Consider the following 15446-nt stretch of genomic DNA (forward strand, 5'->3'; position numbering starts at 1 on the left):
GGGTATGGAGAAAAAGCAGGAAAGGGGTACTGAAGGATTGATCAGCCATGATCTTATTGAATGGCGGTGCAGGCTCGAAGGGATGAATGGCCTACTCGTGCACCTATTTTCTATGTTTCTATGTTTTAGTTCCATGTTTTTGGAGCTATTAGTTCTTGTAGTACAATCTCCAACTGCAGAAAACATTGTGAGGAGAGATCGAATTTGTACTTCATCTAAAATGCATAGGAAATATATTATCATCACTTGGTGTTTATTCGACTGCTCTGCCATCCTTGAAATTTGATAGTATTTGTTTGCTATATACATAAGGTCCACGATAACAGGGTGCAGCTAAAGGTAGCTGTAATAAGGACAGATGTCTCACAGGAATGACACTGATTGTTACCAAGAGCGCAATAAAAGGCCTGGATTATTTGTGCAAGGGTGTTGAGGGGCAAGGACTGCACCCTTCTCATGACCTAACACATCCTCCAGCAACACTTGTTCAGCAGGTGACGATTAACTCTGCGTTTGAAATTCTGCGTATAAGGGATAGAGTCCCAGGCACTATTGGTGAGAGAGTTTAGCGAGCACTGGAATGGACGTTTAAAGTTAGTGAGTAACATTCCATGTGGAAGTCTTGGATTTGTACAGTATTCGAGGTGCAGCTGCAGCACTTCTCGTATTCCCAGCGTGAACACTGGGATCTGGCTTAAAGAGAAGCTACCTTCTTCAAAACATTTTTAACATTATGTTTTAGGGAGCATAAACGGCTAGAAGCACCTCATTATGGTCATGATGATATTGCATGTAAGGTGATACGATACAGTGTTTTTATATAATTTACATAATTGTTATGTGACAATAATGTGCCTTTAAGCAGTGGAATGATTCTATCGTGGCGCTGTTGCTGTTTGGCGAACAGACCTCTGCCTTGCAGAGGCTGATCGCCAACTCTCTGACACCTCCTCCTACCTCCCCCTGGACCATGACCCCACTACCAAACATCAAGTCATCATTTCCCAGACTGTCACTGACCTCATCTCCTCTGGAGATCTTCCCTCCACAGCCACCAACCTCATAGTTCCCCAACCCCGCACAGCCCACTTCTACCTCCTTCCCAAGATCCACAAACAGGACTGCCCAGGTAGACCCATCGTTTAAGCCCGTTCTTGCCCCACAGAACTTATTTCCTTCTATCTTTGACTCTATTTTTTCTCTCTTTGTCCACTCTCTTCCCACCTACATCCGCGACTCTTCCGATGCCCTCCGTCACTTTAACAGTTTCCAATTTCCTGGCCCCAATCGTCTCTTTTTCACCATGAACATCCAATCCCTCTACACTTCCATCCCCCACCAGGATGACGTGAGGGTGCTCCACTTCTTCCTCGAGCAGAGGCCCAACCAGTCCCCATTCACCACCACCCTCCTCCGCCTGACTGAACCTGTTCTCACATTGAACAACTTCTCCTTTAACTCCACTCACTTCCTCTAAATTAAAGGTTGTAAGTGGTTTCCCTTAGGTCTTTTCGAAGCACCCCCACTTTACAATAGTTCTAACACCGAGAGTGATTACTGTACTGAACAGATGAATGAGTCAGGGATGGGTACCTTGGTCCAAGTACCGGCAATGCTTTTATTAAAGTTAAAACACACACCCAGTAAAACCACACTCACCTTGGTTTGTAAAACAAACAAACACAGTACAATACACAGTCTGACCTCTCTAAACTGGCCCCCTAACACGAAGTACTCACATCTAAAACACCCCTGCTCGGATTCAAAATTGCACCACTAAATCTGTCCAACAGAAATGTGCATACGCTTATGATCCTTGCAAAAACCTCCCCACTAAAACCTCTAAAGCTTGGTTGGGACACACGACATCCTTTCACACTATGCGGTGGTCTTAAAGATCCGTGGCTGGGATAAATACTCACCAATTACCCCTCTGGCTTACTCGCTGCTTCTCCTGATAAGGCGTATCTTCTGGATCCGTACCAAACTGTGGTATTCAAGTCCAGCCTCAAGATCAGCCTCCCAGTCGAACTAGCGAGGCTCTGTTGGCTCGTAGATGGTGGTTTCTTCTCTCCGTTCCAGATGGAGTGCTCGGTCCTTGTGCGTTGCAAGCAGGCGTAGAAAAGGGGAGAGAGAGAGATGGCTTCCAACTGCCGTTCTCTTATACCTGCCAGACTGCTGAAAGTCCAACTGTCCTTCCCGCCTGAGGCTGTCCAACTTAAAAGCAAAACCAAATCTTTGCCTGTCCCTTTGTCAAACTGGGCTGTCCGTTGATGGGTGGCTCCGATGAGTCTGTGGTTAAAATAGCTTTCCTTTGTCTTTCGATGGCCTGAAACACCGGCCACCTTACTTAATGTCTCACTGATGGGTTCCAATTCCTTGACAAAAGGCGCTCATCAACCATGATGTTACCGAATTCAGCCATTCTCATTCCCGCCCAGTTGATGTGTATTCAAAGTTAAAGCATGTTTGGACCTGCCCATGTTAGCTCTTCTGCTGTACAGTGAATAGGTCCAAGCAATTTCCAAAAAGCTTGTTTTCGCCGAATCTTTCAAGGTGTTGCTATGGGAACCCGCATGCGTCCTAGCTATCCTGCCTTTTCGTGGTATATGTGGAACATTCTTTGTTCCAGTCCTACTTGGGTCCCCTCCCTCACCTCTTTTTCCGGTACATTGATAATTGTATCGGTGCCGTTTCCTGCTCTTGCCCTGAACTAGAAAATTTCATTCACTTTGCATTCAATTTCCAACCTTCCCTCACCTTCACATGGTCCATCTCCGACTCTTCCCTTCCCTTCCTGGACTTCTCTGTCTCCATCACTGGGGATAGGTTATTGACAAACATTCACTATAAGATCACAGACACCCACAGCTACCTGGACAACACTTCCTCCCACCTCACATCCTGTAAGGATTCCATTCCATTCTCCCACTTTCTCCATCTCTGTCGCATATGTTCCGACGATGCCACCTTCCATACTAGTGCCTCTGATATGTCTTCCTTTTTCCTCAACCAAGGATTCCTCTCCATCATGGTTAACATGGCCCTCGACCGTGTCTGTTCTATTTCCCGCACTTCTGCTCTCACCTCTTTTCACCCCTTCCCCTCCTTCCCAGAACCACGATAGGGTTCCCCTTGTCCTCACCTTTCACCCACCAGCCTCCACATTCAACAGATCATCCTCCATCATTTCCGCTACCTCCAGCGTGATCCCACCACCAATCACATCTTCCCCTCCCCTCTCCTCTCAGCATTCCGAAGGGACTGCTCCCTCCGCGACACCCTGGTCCACTTCTCTATCACCCCCAACGCCTCCGCCCCTTCCCACGACACCTTACCATGCAAGCACAGGAGATGCAACACCTGCCCTTTTACCTCCTCTCTTCCCAATATCCAGGGCCCCAAACACTCCTTCCAGGTGAAACAGCGATTTACTTGTACTTCTTTCAATTTAGTATACTGTATTCACTGCTCATGATATGGTCTCCTCTACATTGGGGAGACCAAACTCAGATTTGCAGAACATCTCCATTCAGCCTGGAAGCGTGACCCCGAGCTTCTGGTCGCCTGTCACTTTAATTCTCCGCTCCACTCCCACTCTGATCTCTCTGTCCTCGGGCTCCTACCCTGTTCCAATGAAGCTCAACGCAAACTCGTGGAACAACACCTTATCTTTCATTGAGGCACTTTACAGCCTTCTGTACTTAACACCGACTTCAACAATTTCAGACCCTAAACTCGGCACAAAGTTTTGTTCCCTTTTTTTTTATAAGCACCCCTCCTTTTTCTTTCTCTTTCCCATGGCAGTTGGTGATGATTCCGCCATTCACACCCCATCTAGACTCATGGCCTTGTAATTGTGCATGAAACACAAAAGGATAATATGCAGGTACAGCAAGTGATCAGGAAGGCCATTGGAAGCTTGGCCTTTATTGCAAAGGGAATGGACTATAAAAGCAGGGAAGTCTTGCTACAGCTATACAGGGTACTGGTGAGGCCACACCTGGAATACTGCGTGCAGTTTTGGTTTCCATATTTACGAAAGGCTATACTTGCTTTGGAGGCAGTTCAGGAGAAGATTCACTAGGTTGATTCCGGAGATGAGGGGATTGACTTATGAGGAAAGGTTGAGTAGGTTGGGCCTATACTCATTGGAATTCAGAAGAATGAGAGGTGATCTTATCGATAAGTATAAGATTATGAGGGGGCTTGACAAGGTGGATGCAGAGAGGATGTTTCCAATGATGGGGGAGACTAGACTTAGAGGGCATGATCTTAGAATAAGGGGCCGCCCATTTAAAACTGAGATGAGGAGAAATTTCTTCTCTCAGAGGGTTGTAAATCTGTGGAATTCACTGCCTCAGGAAGCTGTGGAAGCTGGGACATTGAATAAATTTAAGACAGAAATAGACAGTTTTTTTTAAACGATAAGGGTATAAGGGGTTACGGGGACTGGGCAGGGAAGTGGAGCTGAGTCCATGATCAGATCAGCCATGATCTTATTGAATGGTGGAGCAGGCTCGAGGGGCCATATGGCCTACTGCTGTTCCTATTTCTTATGTTCTTATGGCCGGGCGATCAGAGGGAGCAGTGTATGGTGGCCCGGCCCGGAAATCGGCATGGTCCCGGCCTACAAGACCATCAGCAGGCCGGGGCCATTAGAGGGAGCAGCACGTGTTGCTGCAAGAGGGTGAGGGTTGACTGCAGTGCAGGCAGGCACAGCAGGAGTGACGAGGTCGAGGTGAAGGAGCGGCAAGAGTTCGTAGAGGGAAGTGATCGGGACCCAGGAAAGGCGTGAATTCAGGGCCCAGAAGAGGCAAGGGCCCAGGGGCATCACGGGCCAGCCCACACTGCGATACGTGTGTGCACGAGGTCCCTGCAGCAGAGCTGGTCTCCACTCATCTTGGATAATCCTTGCCACTGGACCAAGACCTAGCTATGTCAAGCCCGTGTAGTGGCTGGTGTGCAACGGTCACCATACATTAAAAAAAATCCACGCACTGGCATCTTCCACCCTTCAAGATGTAGGTCAGGATCCTGAATATTAGGTCTTTCATTGAAACACCGTGAACTCATCCTTTTTTGGTCTGGAAGCAAGTCATCCTCATTTCGAGGGATTGCCTATGATGATTTTGAGACTCATCTTTTGTTTCTTAACTTGCCGTTACCATCTCATTTTTGCTCATCATCCTTTTTGTCTCTAAATCTCTTCTGTCTTTCACTCTATCACAGACCTTCCATAAGAACCTAAGAAATAGGAGCTGGAATAGGCCACCTGGCCCCTCGAGCCTGCTCCGCCATTTAATAAGATCATGGCTGATCTGATCATGGACTCAGCTCCACTTCCCTGCCCGCTCCCCATAACTCCTTTTACTCCCTTATCTCTCAAAAATCTGTCTATCTCCATCTTAGATATATTCAATGACCCAGCCTCCACAGCTCTCTGGAGTAGAGAATTCCATAGATTTACAACCCTGTGAGAGAAGAAATTCCTCCTCATCTCAGTTTTAAATGGGTGGTCCCTTATTCTGAGACTATAGGCTAGAACCTCCACTTTTGTGCTTATCGCCCAAAAATGGCCGTTACCGCGAGCGATATCAAATGGGCGATAGAGTTAAATATTTTTTGACCTTTTGCTGTAAAGTGTAGCCGCCCTTAGCAACAGCATGGCAACACTCGATTCCCACGATTCAGGAGGTCAAGGGTCATCATGACATGTGCAGAAGAGGAGACAGAGAGAGAGGGAGCTCAGAGGCACTGAAAGCGTGTGTGGATGTGGTGTGTGCTTGTCTGACTGTTGTGGGAGGCACGACGGAGATTCACCAGTAGCAAAAAGCTTACTAAGCACCAAGAACATAGTTGGCACCGAGTTTTTGTCCAACAAATAAGATATAACATGGAAGAGATGGAGGAGGCCTTGGACCTGTAGCCAGGAACACTGGTGGCAGAGGGCTCCCAGTGGTCCCAGAGCGCTGCACTGCACCCCAAGGTGACACACCCCCATTGCCAACCACACAGGAGAGCCAGCAGCAACATCTTGCTTCTGGCTCGGAGCACGCTCCTACCTCGGGACCGTCCTCTCCCGTATCCGTCCAAGCAGTGCTTCGGCTGTCACCCCCCCGCCACCCCCCCCCCCCCAGCCAATGAAGCGTCGCCTGAGGACCTCCTCGGCCAGGCGGCTTGGAGTCAGGAGGGGAAGGGGAAGGGGTAGAGGTGGGGAGGAGAAGCGGTGGGGGCGGGGGGAAAGTTGGTTTGTATAGAATTACTGATGATTTCAGACTAATGTTCAGTTTAAATGTTTTTTATTTAACAAACTTTGTAGCACATTGGCACAGATAGCTGCACCATTACACGCTGGTGATTCCTTATCAAAGGGTATAATCACACTTAACTTCAATCAACTTAAATTTTAACTGTCACCAAGGTGATGCCCACCATTGACATATGACCTGCACACCCAGCAGTGTGTCAGTCTTGTAAATAACACCAACGTTCTTTCAGGCAAAGAAATCATTGATGAGCTCCTGATGTAAGGCTCTTGCAGCTAACATGTCACCACGGGCCCTTTCATGCGGTCTACAGGGAGGGCGGGGGCATGGCTTCAGCCTCAGCCTGATAGTCTGGGCCAATGTCAGCGTCCGCCTCCTCGTCCTCCTCTTCCTCTCTCTGGTGAGATGGACTGTCAGACTCATCAGGCAATTCTTGTCCCGTCCTGATAGCCAAGTTGTGTAGCATGGAGCACACCACCACGAATTGAGCTACCTGCTCAGGGTGGTATTGGTGCTCGCCTCCTGACTGGTCCAGGCATCTAAAGCGCTGCTTCAGCACTACAATGGTTTTCTCCACGATATTGCGAGTTGCTCTGTGGCTCCCGTTGTATCGCCTCTCGGCCTCAGTGTGGATGTTACGCAGGGTGGTCATCAGCCAGGTGGCGAGGCCATATCCTTTGTCACCAAGCATCCAGCATTGATCTTGTGGCTCATTGTTAAACAAGTCAGATACATTGCTCTCACGCAGGATGTGAGCATCATGGATGCTGCCCGGAAATTGAGCATTCACTGCCAGTATAATTTGCTGGTCGTCGACAACCAGTTGGACATTCAGGGAGTGGAATCCCTTGCGGTTCCTGAAAACCTCTGCAACGTGAAAAGGTGCCCACATCGCGATGTGCATACAATCTATTGCTCCCTGTAACTTGGGGAAGTTTGTAATTCTGGAAAATCCTAGAGCCATCTCACTGTGTGTCTCCCTGGTCATAGGGAAGCTGATCAAGTCCCTCCTGTGTGCGTACAGGGCTTCAGTGACCTGTCTAATGCAGCAATGTGTGGCATGCTGAGAAAGTCCGCAAATGTCGCCAGCTGTGGCCTGAAAAGAACCCGAGGCATAGAACGACAGTGCCGCGGTGACTTAGACCTCAATGGAGAGTGCAGTACTGATGGTGCTGGCAGGCTGCAGATCTGCCCTTATCAGCTGGCATACCTCAATGATAACCTCTTTGTGGAAGTGCAGTCTCCGAAGGCAGGTGGTGTCGGGCAAGTCGAGGCAAGAATACTTCTCCTTGTACTTGCGGGGGGTGTAACATCTGGTCCTCCTCATGTATCTGTCACTTCTTACATTGGGCGCATAATGCAGTGAAGTGTTCCTTCGGCGATATCGAGTCTGCTGCATGTATTTGGTACCAAGAGAGGGTGAGAAAGGACAGGCCCCATTGCAGTAGCTCACTGTTTTCCACCAATTGCTCACAAACAAGGAATGTCCCGATGAGCACACCTCTTCAATTCCAATCGGCCACAGTATGGTCAAGATGTTTTTACAGATATTCACATCAACTCCAACGACCTGCAGAGTACATCCGAACTCCGCCGAGGTTGAAGCACAGCAGCCATTTAAAGGACACGACATGTGATCTAGAACATGGCGTCCATAACGCTGTGATTTGTTCCGGTTAGTTCCACTTTTGGTGGGCGGTTTTTTGGGCGAGCGATATTGTGGGCGATATGTGTGCGAGGTGGTGAAATTGACGACGGGCGATCTCCGTGGCCACTAGTTTGGGTAAATATGTTCTTTATGACAAAAAACAGTGGGTGAGCATTAATATTGAATCTTGCCGTTAATTCTGAGCGGAAAGTAATGCTGGACGATATTATGGGCGTTGAATTCGCCCATTCTGCTGATTCCACCCCAAAAAAGTGGGCGGGCAGTAATATTTTTTTCTCGCCATTAAGCACATGGGGAAAGTAACGCTCGGTGATAAGTTTCCGAAAAATGCCCGCCAGTTTCCATTTTGTGCCAAAATGGGCGATATATGGGCGTTATACGTCATTTTGGTGGTAAAATGGATGTTAAGCATGCAAACAAAGTTGAGGTTCTAGCCCATAGTCCTCCAGTTTTAGATTCCCCTATGAGTGGAAATATCCTCTCTGCATGCACCTTGTCGAGCCCCTCATTATCTTATATTTTTCGATTAAGATCACCTCTCATTCTTCTGAACTCCAATGTGTATCGGCCCAACCTACTCAACCTATCTTCATAAGTCAACCCCCTCATCTCCGGAATCAACTTAGTGAACCTTCTCTGAACAGCCCCCAATGCAAGTATATCCTTCCTTAAATACGGAGACCAAAACTGTACGCAGTACTCTAGGTGTGGCCTCACCAATACCCTATACAGTTGTAGCAGGACTTCTCTGCTTTTATACTCTATCCCCCTTGCAATAAAGGCCAACATTCCATTTGCCTTCCTGATTACTTGCTGTACCTGCATACTAACCTTTTATGTTTCATGTACAAGGACCCCCAGGTCTCTCTGTATTGCAGCACTTTGCAATTTTCTCCATTTAAATTATAATTTGCTTTTCTATTTTTTCTGCCAAAGTGGATAACCACACAATTTCCTATATTATACTCTATCTGCCAAATTTTTGCCCTTCACTTAGCCTGTCTATATCCCTTTGCAGATTTTTTGTGTCCTCCTCATAATTTGCTTTCCCACCCATCTTTGTATCCCTTTTGTTCAATCCTCCCCTCCCCCTTTCACTGCCCCTGCACTTCCTTAAGAATTTGTTACTTCTCAAACTTTTCCACTTCTGACAAAGGGTCTCAGACCTGAAATGTTAACTCTGTTTCTTTCCACAGAAACTGCTTGACCTACTGAGATTTCCAGCATTTTCTGTTTTTATTTAAGATTCCAGCGTATCCGCAGTATTTTGCTTTTGGAACAATTCTATTGCTGTTCTGGTAAGCATTTTGTAAAGAACAGAGAAACCGGCCAAAATCTGCTAGTATTGTCGATGGCATGTTCTGGAATGGAGAGCATCATTTTCATCCAATTCATTGCCTTAAGCTATACTGAGTCTGGGAGTAATCCAACATAATGGTTGAGGGTATAGTTCCAAGAAGGTGACGGAATGAAATCTAGGATTGCCTTTAACTTGACTTGCTTGCTTTGAGAAGGCCAGTTGTACAATAATAAAAAATTCAAAGAAGAATGAAGAAATCAAGGCACCCAGCTTGAATTTTACCATTTGCTGCTGTTTGTGACCTCTCATTGATGGCTCTTATAGATAGGTCTGTAGCCCCAACGGCATTCTCCAAAAAACATAGCATGAGGATATGGATTGTAGGGTGGCAGTAATGAGGGAAAATGGACAATAAATAAATGGCACTAAACTGACAAAACTGCTCCAGAATTTCCTGGAACAGTGCGATCAGTGTCACACGCCATAAATTACACCATTTTACATGTCAATCTCCCCTTTGAGAACTTACACCGAGATTTCCTGGAAAAGTCACTTGAATACGCCGCATCGAGTATAATGGCCAATCAGAGACCTCAGAAGCAGCACAGTCAGTGGATTACCTCATCTGCATCAATGAACTTATTAAGCAGATCAATATTGGCACGACCCGAATCCTGAATTTCAAATCCTTTCTCTGTGCTGACCTTAATCACTTGCAGACAAATGTTTGAGTTACGGACATACTCAGTTGATGTATTCGGTTTTCAGGAACATTCTAATTTAGGGGAGGTTTTTTGCACCATTTACTTAGAATATGACATCAGTAATTTAAGCTACCTTAAACGTCTCAGATTAAACATTAAAGATACTTTAGTGGCCAACACTGTGCACACAATATACAGTAAACCGAACACATAAGGATGAAAAAGTGTTTTGATGGATTTTAGCTTCAAGAAAGAGCAGAGATATTCTATGATTTTGAACACATGAAATTAAATACATTCACAGTTCAAATTAAGTGTTTTAATTTTGCACTTACCTCAAGAGTGCTACTTCAGAATGAGTACAATGATAACTTCTTGATAGTGAAAAATCAAAGCCTAGTTTTAATATGGTTCCAGGGATGAGGGACTTCAGTTACGTGGATAGACTGGAGAAGCTGGGGTTGTTCTCCTTGGGGCAGAGAAGGTTGAGAGGAGATTTGATGGAGGTGTTCAACATCATGAGGGGTCTGGACAGAGTAGATAGAGAGAAACTGTTCCCATTGGCAGAAGGGTTTAGAACCAGAGGACACAGATTTAAGGTGATTGGCAGAAGAACCAAAGGCGACATGAGGAAAAACTTTTTCACGCAGCAAGTGGTTAGAATCTGCAAAGCACTGCCTGAAAGGGTGGTGGAAGCAGATTCAATTGTGGCTTTCAAAAGGGAATTAGATAAGTACCTGAAGGAAAAATGTTGCAGGGCGACAGGGAAAGGGTGGGGGAGTGGGACTAGTTGAAGTGCTCTTGCTCAAAGGGCCGAATGGCTTCCTTCTGTGCTGTAACCATTCATTCATATGATTCCCGACTACAGGAACGAAGTTTCATGGCTTTCCTGGCAGAGAATCAGATGAACGTCATAAATCACGTCGATACCAGCTAACCAAGGGCTATTATTGTTTGATCTCAGTGGCTGCAGTGAGAAAACTGGCGTAAATCCAGGAAATTGACAATCGCCATTGACGTGAATGGGGGGCAGAGCTGTGAGAATCAACCTTTCGCTGTTTCGGTGACAGTATTGGTGGAATAGCACAAAATCCCAGTAAAACGGATCGAACGCCATACATGCGCCATTCCAATGTTGCAAGTCACCAGGAAATTCTGGGCCATTATCTTATGAACATTTTAAATCAACATGCATGAAAACAAGCTGGGCAGGACAATCTCTTGGCAAGCCTACGCATGTTTGCGTATGAGATTCTGGGGTAGAAATTGCCCCCCGGCCGAAACGGGGCGCACACACCCCGTTAGAATGGTTTTTACCACAGCTGTGGATCAGGTTGCCTCTTGAGCGACATTCCGCTCTTTGTTGGTTTTTTCCTTTGATTCGGAATTCGCATTAATGGAGGCGGTGACTCCACTTGAGGGGCGGATACGAGGCGGTGGCAACCCCTGAGGGGCGGAAGTTGGGGGTGGTGCAGAGTGACCACCATGATGACATCATCACGGCTCTTAAAGGGGAGTGCCTTTAAAACTTCGGCCCACTGGGCCGCCAAGGAGGGTTTCGGCATGACGAGTGGCCTCGCACCTGAGAGGGGGTGCCAGGCTGCCTGTTGGTGGCCCGGCTGAATCAAGGGGCATGATTGTCAGGCCGACATGGCAGTTGGCCGACAAAAAAGACCACGGGGCAGCAGCAGTGCACCCTCCCCTTTAAGGGAAGAGACACCACCGTTGCAGAAGGCCTCAACCTCACTGGACCACCAGGAAAAAACAGGTTTTGGCACCGCCGGGCGGGCTGAAGATTTTCCAAGGGGATGTCGCTGTCGGAGGTGTGCACAGTGATGATGCGCTTACCGTGGATCGTGGATCAGCAGCAGCAGAGCGGAAGGGGAGATCAGGGCACCACCGGGAAACCTCGGGAGGGGAATTGGGCTAGCAGCGGTCATTCCACTCCACAGCATGGCCGTCGATTTGCAATGGTAACAGACCTTAAGGAAAGTGGCAATTTTGGCCCCTCTCTCTCTTACTCTCTATTTCAATCATGAATTAAAATTGACCAGTCAGACATCAAAAAGCATGAAGCTCCATTCTGCTAATAGACAATTACAGAATTTGTGCTGACATGCTATTAAATTAACCGCAGATACACAGGATACATACATTAAATATGCAAAACAAATGTTTAAAAACACAAAAATAGAAAATGCTGAAATTACATAGCAGATTGGTCAACACCTATTCACTTGAATTGCACCAAAGTTTAAGTTAGATGCAGGAAGAATGTTCCCAATGTTGGGGAAGTCCAGGACCAGGGGTCACAGTCTAAGGATAAGGGGTAAGCCATTTAGGACCGAGATGAGGAGAAACTTCTTCACCCAGAGAGTGGTGAACCTGTGGAATTCTCTACCACAGAAAGTTGTTGAGGCCAATTCACTAAATATATTCAAAAAGGAGTTAGATGTAGTCCTTACTACTAGGGGGATCAAGGGGTATGGCGAGAAAGCAGGAATGGGGTACAGAAGTTGCATGTTCAGCCATGAACTCATTGAATGGTGGTGCGGGCTCGAAGGGCCGAATGGCCTACTCCTGCACCTATTTTCTATGTTTCCATGTTTCTGGCTCCAAACAGCTATAATCTCAATGGTATTTTACATTCACCTGGCCATCCACCTTTTCGTAATCATGTTACTAGGAACTGGTTCCACACACATACATATCCTACCATTAATCTGAGGCTCCTTCACTAATAAAAGGCGGAGTAGAAAATCAATGATTTATTCATTTACTGCAGATAAACAACAATGCAACATTCTAAGGAACCTGTGTTGAAGCTATTTTTACATTAAAATCGCTTCACTGAGTAATTAGTTGACCGACAGATCAAATATGATAATTTGGGAGCATGCCCTCATTATCAAGACATTTTGAAATGGCACTCGAGCATTACTCCACTGTGTAAACACCGCAGGCTAAACCTACCAAAGTACATTCAAAGGCTTCTCTTTGCCTTGAAAGTAACTGCCTTCTTCAAAGTACCCCACAATAGGGTTATACGCAATCACACGGAACATAAATGTGCATTATTAAACAAGAGATAAGGCAGATGGGGGCTAGGAGGTTTGTGTGAAGACATTCAGAATGGTGTGAATCTGCTCACATATAACGTATCATTCACAGCTACGGACTATTTATAACCGTGAGCAATATTCTTAATAAAACAGTCTCTCACTGCAGCGATCGGCTTATGTAGGGGTAGAAATTGCCCTCCACTGGAAAAGGGGCACATCTACACCTTTTGAAGTGTTCTGGCCGCCGCAATGGATGCGGCAGCCGATCCGGCGAAATTCAGCTCCTCGGGGTTTTTTTTCCCAGCGGGACAGAAGTGGATCATCATGGAGGCGGAAGTGGGAGCAGAGCGCAGTGGCCGACACTAGTGGGGTGGAAGTGGGGGAAGGACAGAGTGTCCGCAGCTGTCAGTCATCAGCGTGATGACGTCATCGCGCTGGCGCGTCGCAACGTCTCTCCCCTTCAGTTAAAGAGGAGAGCCGCTGTGAAGTCTGCAGATGTTTTCGTTAGGTCCACTGAGCCACCAGGGAGGGCTTTCGGCCGGACCAAAGGGGAGGTGCCAGGCTGCCTGTTGGCGGCCCGACCAAAACGGGGATATAGTTGTCGGGCCGACCGAGCAGTCGGCTGACAAAAGAAAATAACATGCCGGTCGTGGCAGTGCGCCCTCCCCTTTAAGAGCTGCCGCGCCGCCATTTCACACAGAGCGCACTGACAGCAAAAACTGTCGGGGGCACCGGCCTGCAGCAGCATCGCTCCAGCAGGGCAATTTTGCGGAAGGGGCAATTTCGTGAGGAGGTCCCTGCCAGACGGTAAGGGATCGGCACATGCACGCTGCGGCGGGAAAATGGGCGGAGTGTTCCCAAACACTGCTCCGCTCCTGAGGTGGGGCAATTTCTAAAATGGCGGCCCCCTCCATGAAGAGTCAGCGGCCATTTTGTGCCGCCCTGTGGCCACCGCTTTCCGGCAGCCTTATCGGGAGGGGCAACTTTGGTCCCTTAAGGCTTTATATAAGCTACCATTGGGCGCCATTTTTTTTGCGTCCACTGGTTTTTTTTGAGCAATCTTGATTTTACAACTTTCCTCAAAGTTTGTACGTCGGCAGTGACTGTCAGCGCCGGATGTTTTGTACGCCAGATTTTTTGCCGCCGGTCTGGTTGTAAACTGATTTCCGCACCGTTTTTGGCTATTTCAGCGATTTTCGCCGACACAAATTTTTTTCAGGACGGCGCACAGTGGCCTTAAATACTGATCAGAAAAACTCTACGTTAACATAAGGAAATCGGCGCTGAGTATATTTCTGAGTTTTTGGAGCGGGGTAAAACACAAATTTATGAAGATTTTTGCAGAGGGAACTTGGAAAATAACTCGGAAAGTTAATTTTTCCCACAGAATGTTTCTGAGAACGGGCAAAGAGTGACTCCACCCCACCACAGAATCACGGGGCTCCAGGCGCGGGTCGGAGGAGTGCCGGCCAGCCACAGAATCGCTCCCTTGGCCGGACATAAGCACCGGAGCTCGGCGCTTGGATTCCACCTCCACCCATCCTTCCTGGACTCAGCTTGTAAAGAAGCCCGGAGAGAAGGTGGGGGGTGGCGGGGTGCATTGAGGGCGGGTCGAATACAAGCGCCAAGCTCCTGTGTTTCTGTCCAGCCATGGGAGCGATCCTGCCGGCATACACTCGGCAGTATGCATCGGAGACGGCTCAGCACAGCAGCAAACAAAGGCATTTCGGCCAAACCTCAGTGCCATAAATCACTGTGTGTCGTGTCTCCATAGAAACAGAGCTTAGTGTTGCGCACGCACAGACCAGGATGTGGTCCGTTCTGCTCGGGCGTCACCCCGCAAAGATGTGTGTGTTGTGCTTCAGTATGTCTCACAATAACAAGAATAACAAAGGTATGAATAATAATTATGGGTGCAAATATTATGATGCCTCATGCAGTAAGGTTGGTTTACATGCATGCCATGCAGAGGCGACGGATAATACGATGCCACCATCGCAGAAACCAGATCGCTCGGGCATTAATGGGGAGGAGGCCATTCCCTGATCAAATCTACAGGGACAGGCGCTCATACCTATATCTGAGTGAGGCAGACGGCATTCGCAGGCTGCGATTTAGAAAGGAGGACATCACCGAGATCTGTCAGCTAGTAAGGGCAGACATACAGCCAAGAAGTGGCAGGAGGACTGCCCTACCTGTGGAAGTGAAGGTCACTGCAGCACTTGCCTTCTATGCTTCTGGCTCATTTCAAGCAGCAACTGGGGACATGTGCTGCATCTCGCAGCATGCCACACATTGCTGCATTCGACAGGTGACTGCTGCACCGTATGCAAAAGGGACCAGTTCATCAATTTCCCTATGACCACACAGGCAGTGCGAGACAGGGCTACGGGGATCTCCAGAATTGTTGGCTTCCCAAAGGTACAGGGTGCGATCGACTAT

Source organism: Pristiophorus japonicus, chromosome 10 (assembly GCF_044704955.1).
Source record: "Pristiophorus japonicus isolate sPriJap1 chromosome 10, sPriJap1.hap1, whole genome shotgun sequence".
Lineage (NCBI taxonomy): Eukaryota > Metazoa > Chordata > Chondrichthyes > Pristiophoridae > Pristiophorus > Pristiophorus japonicus.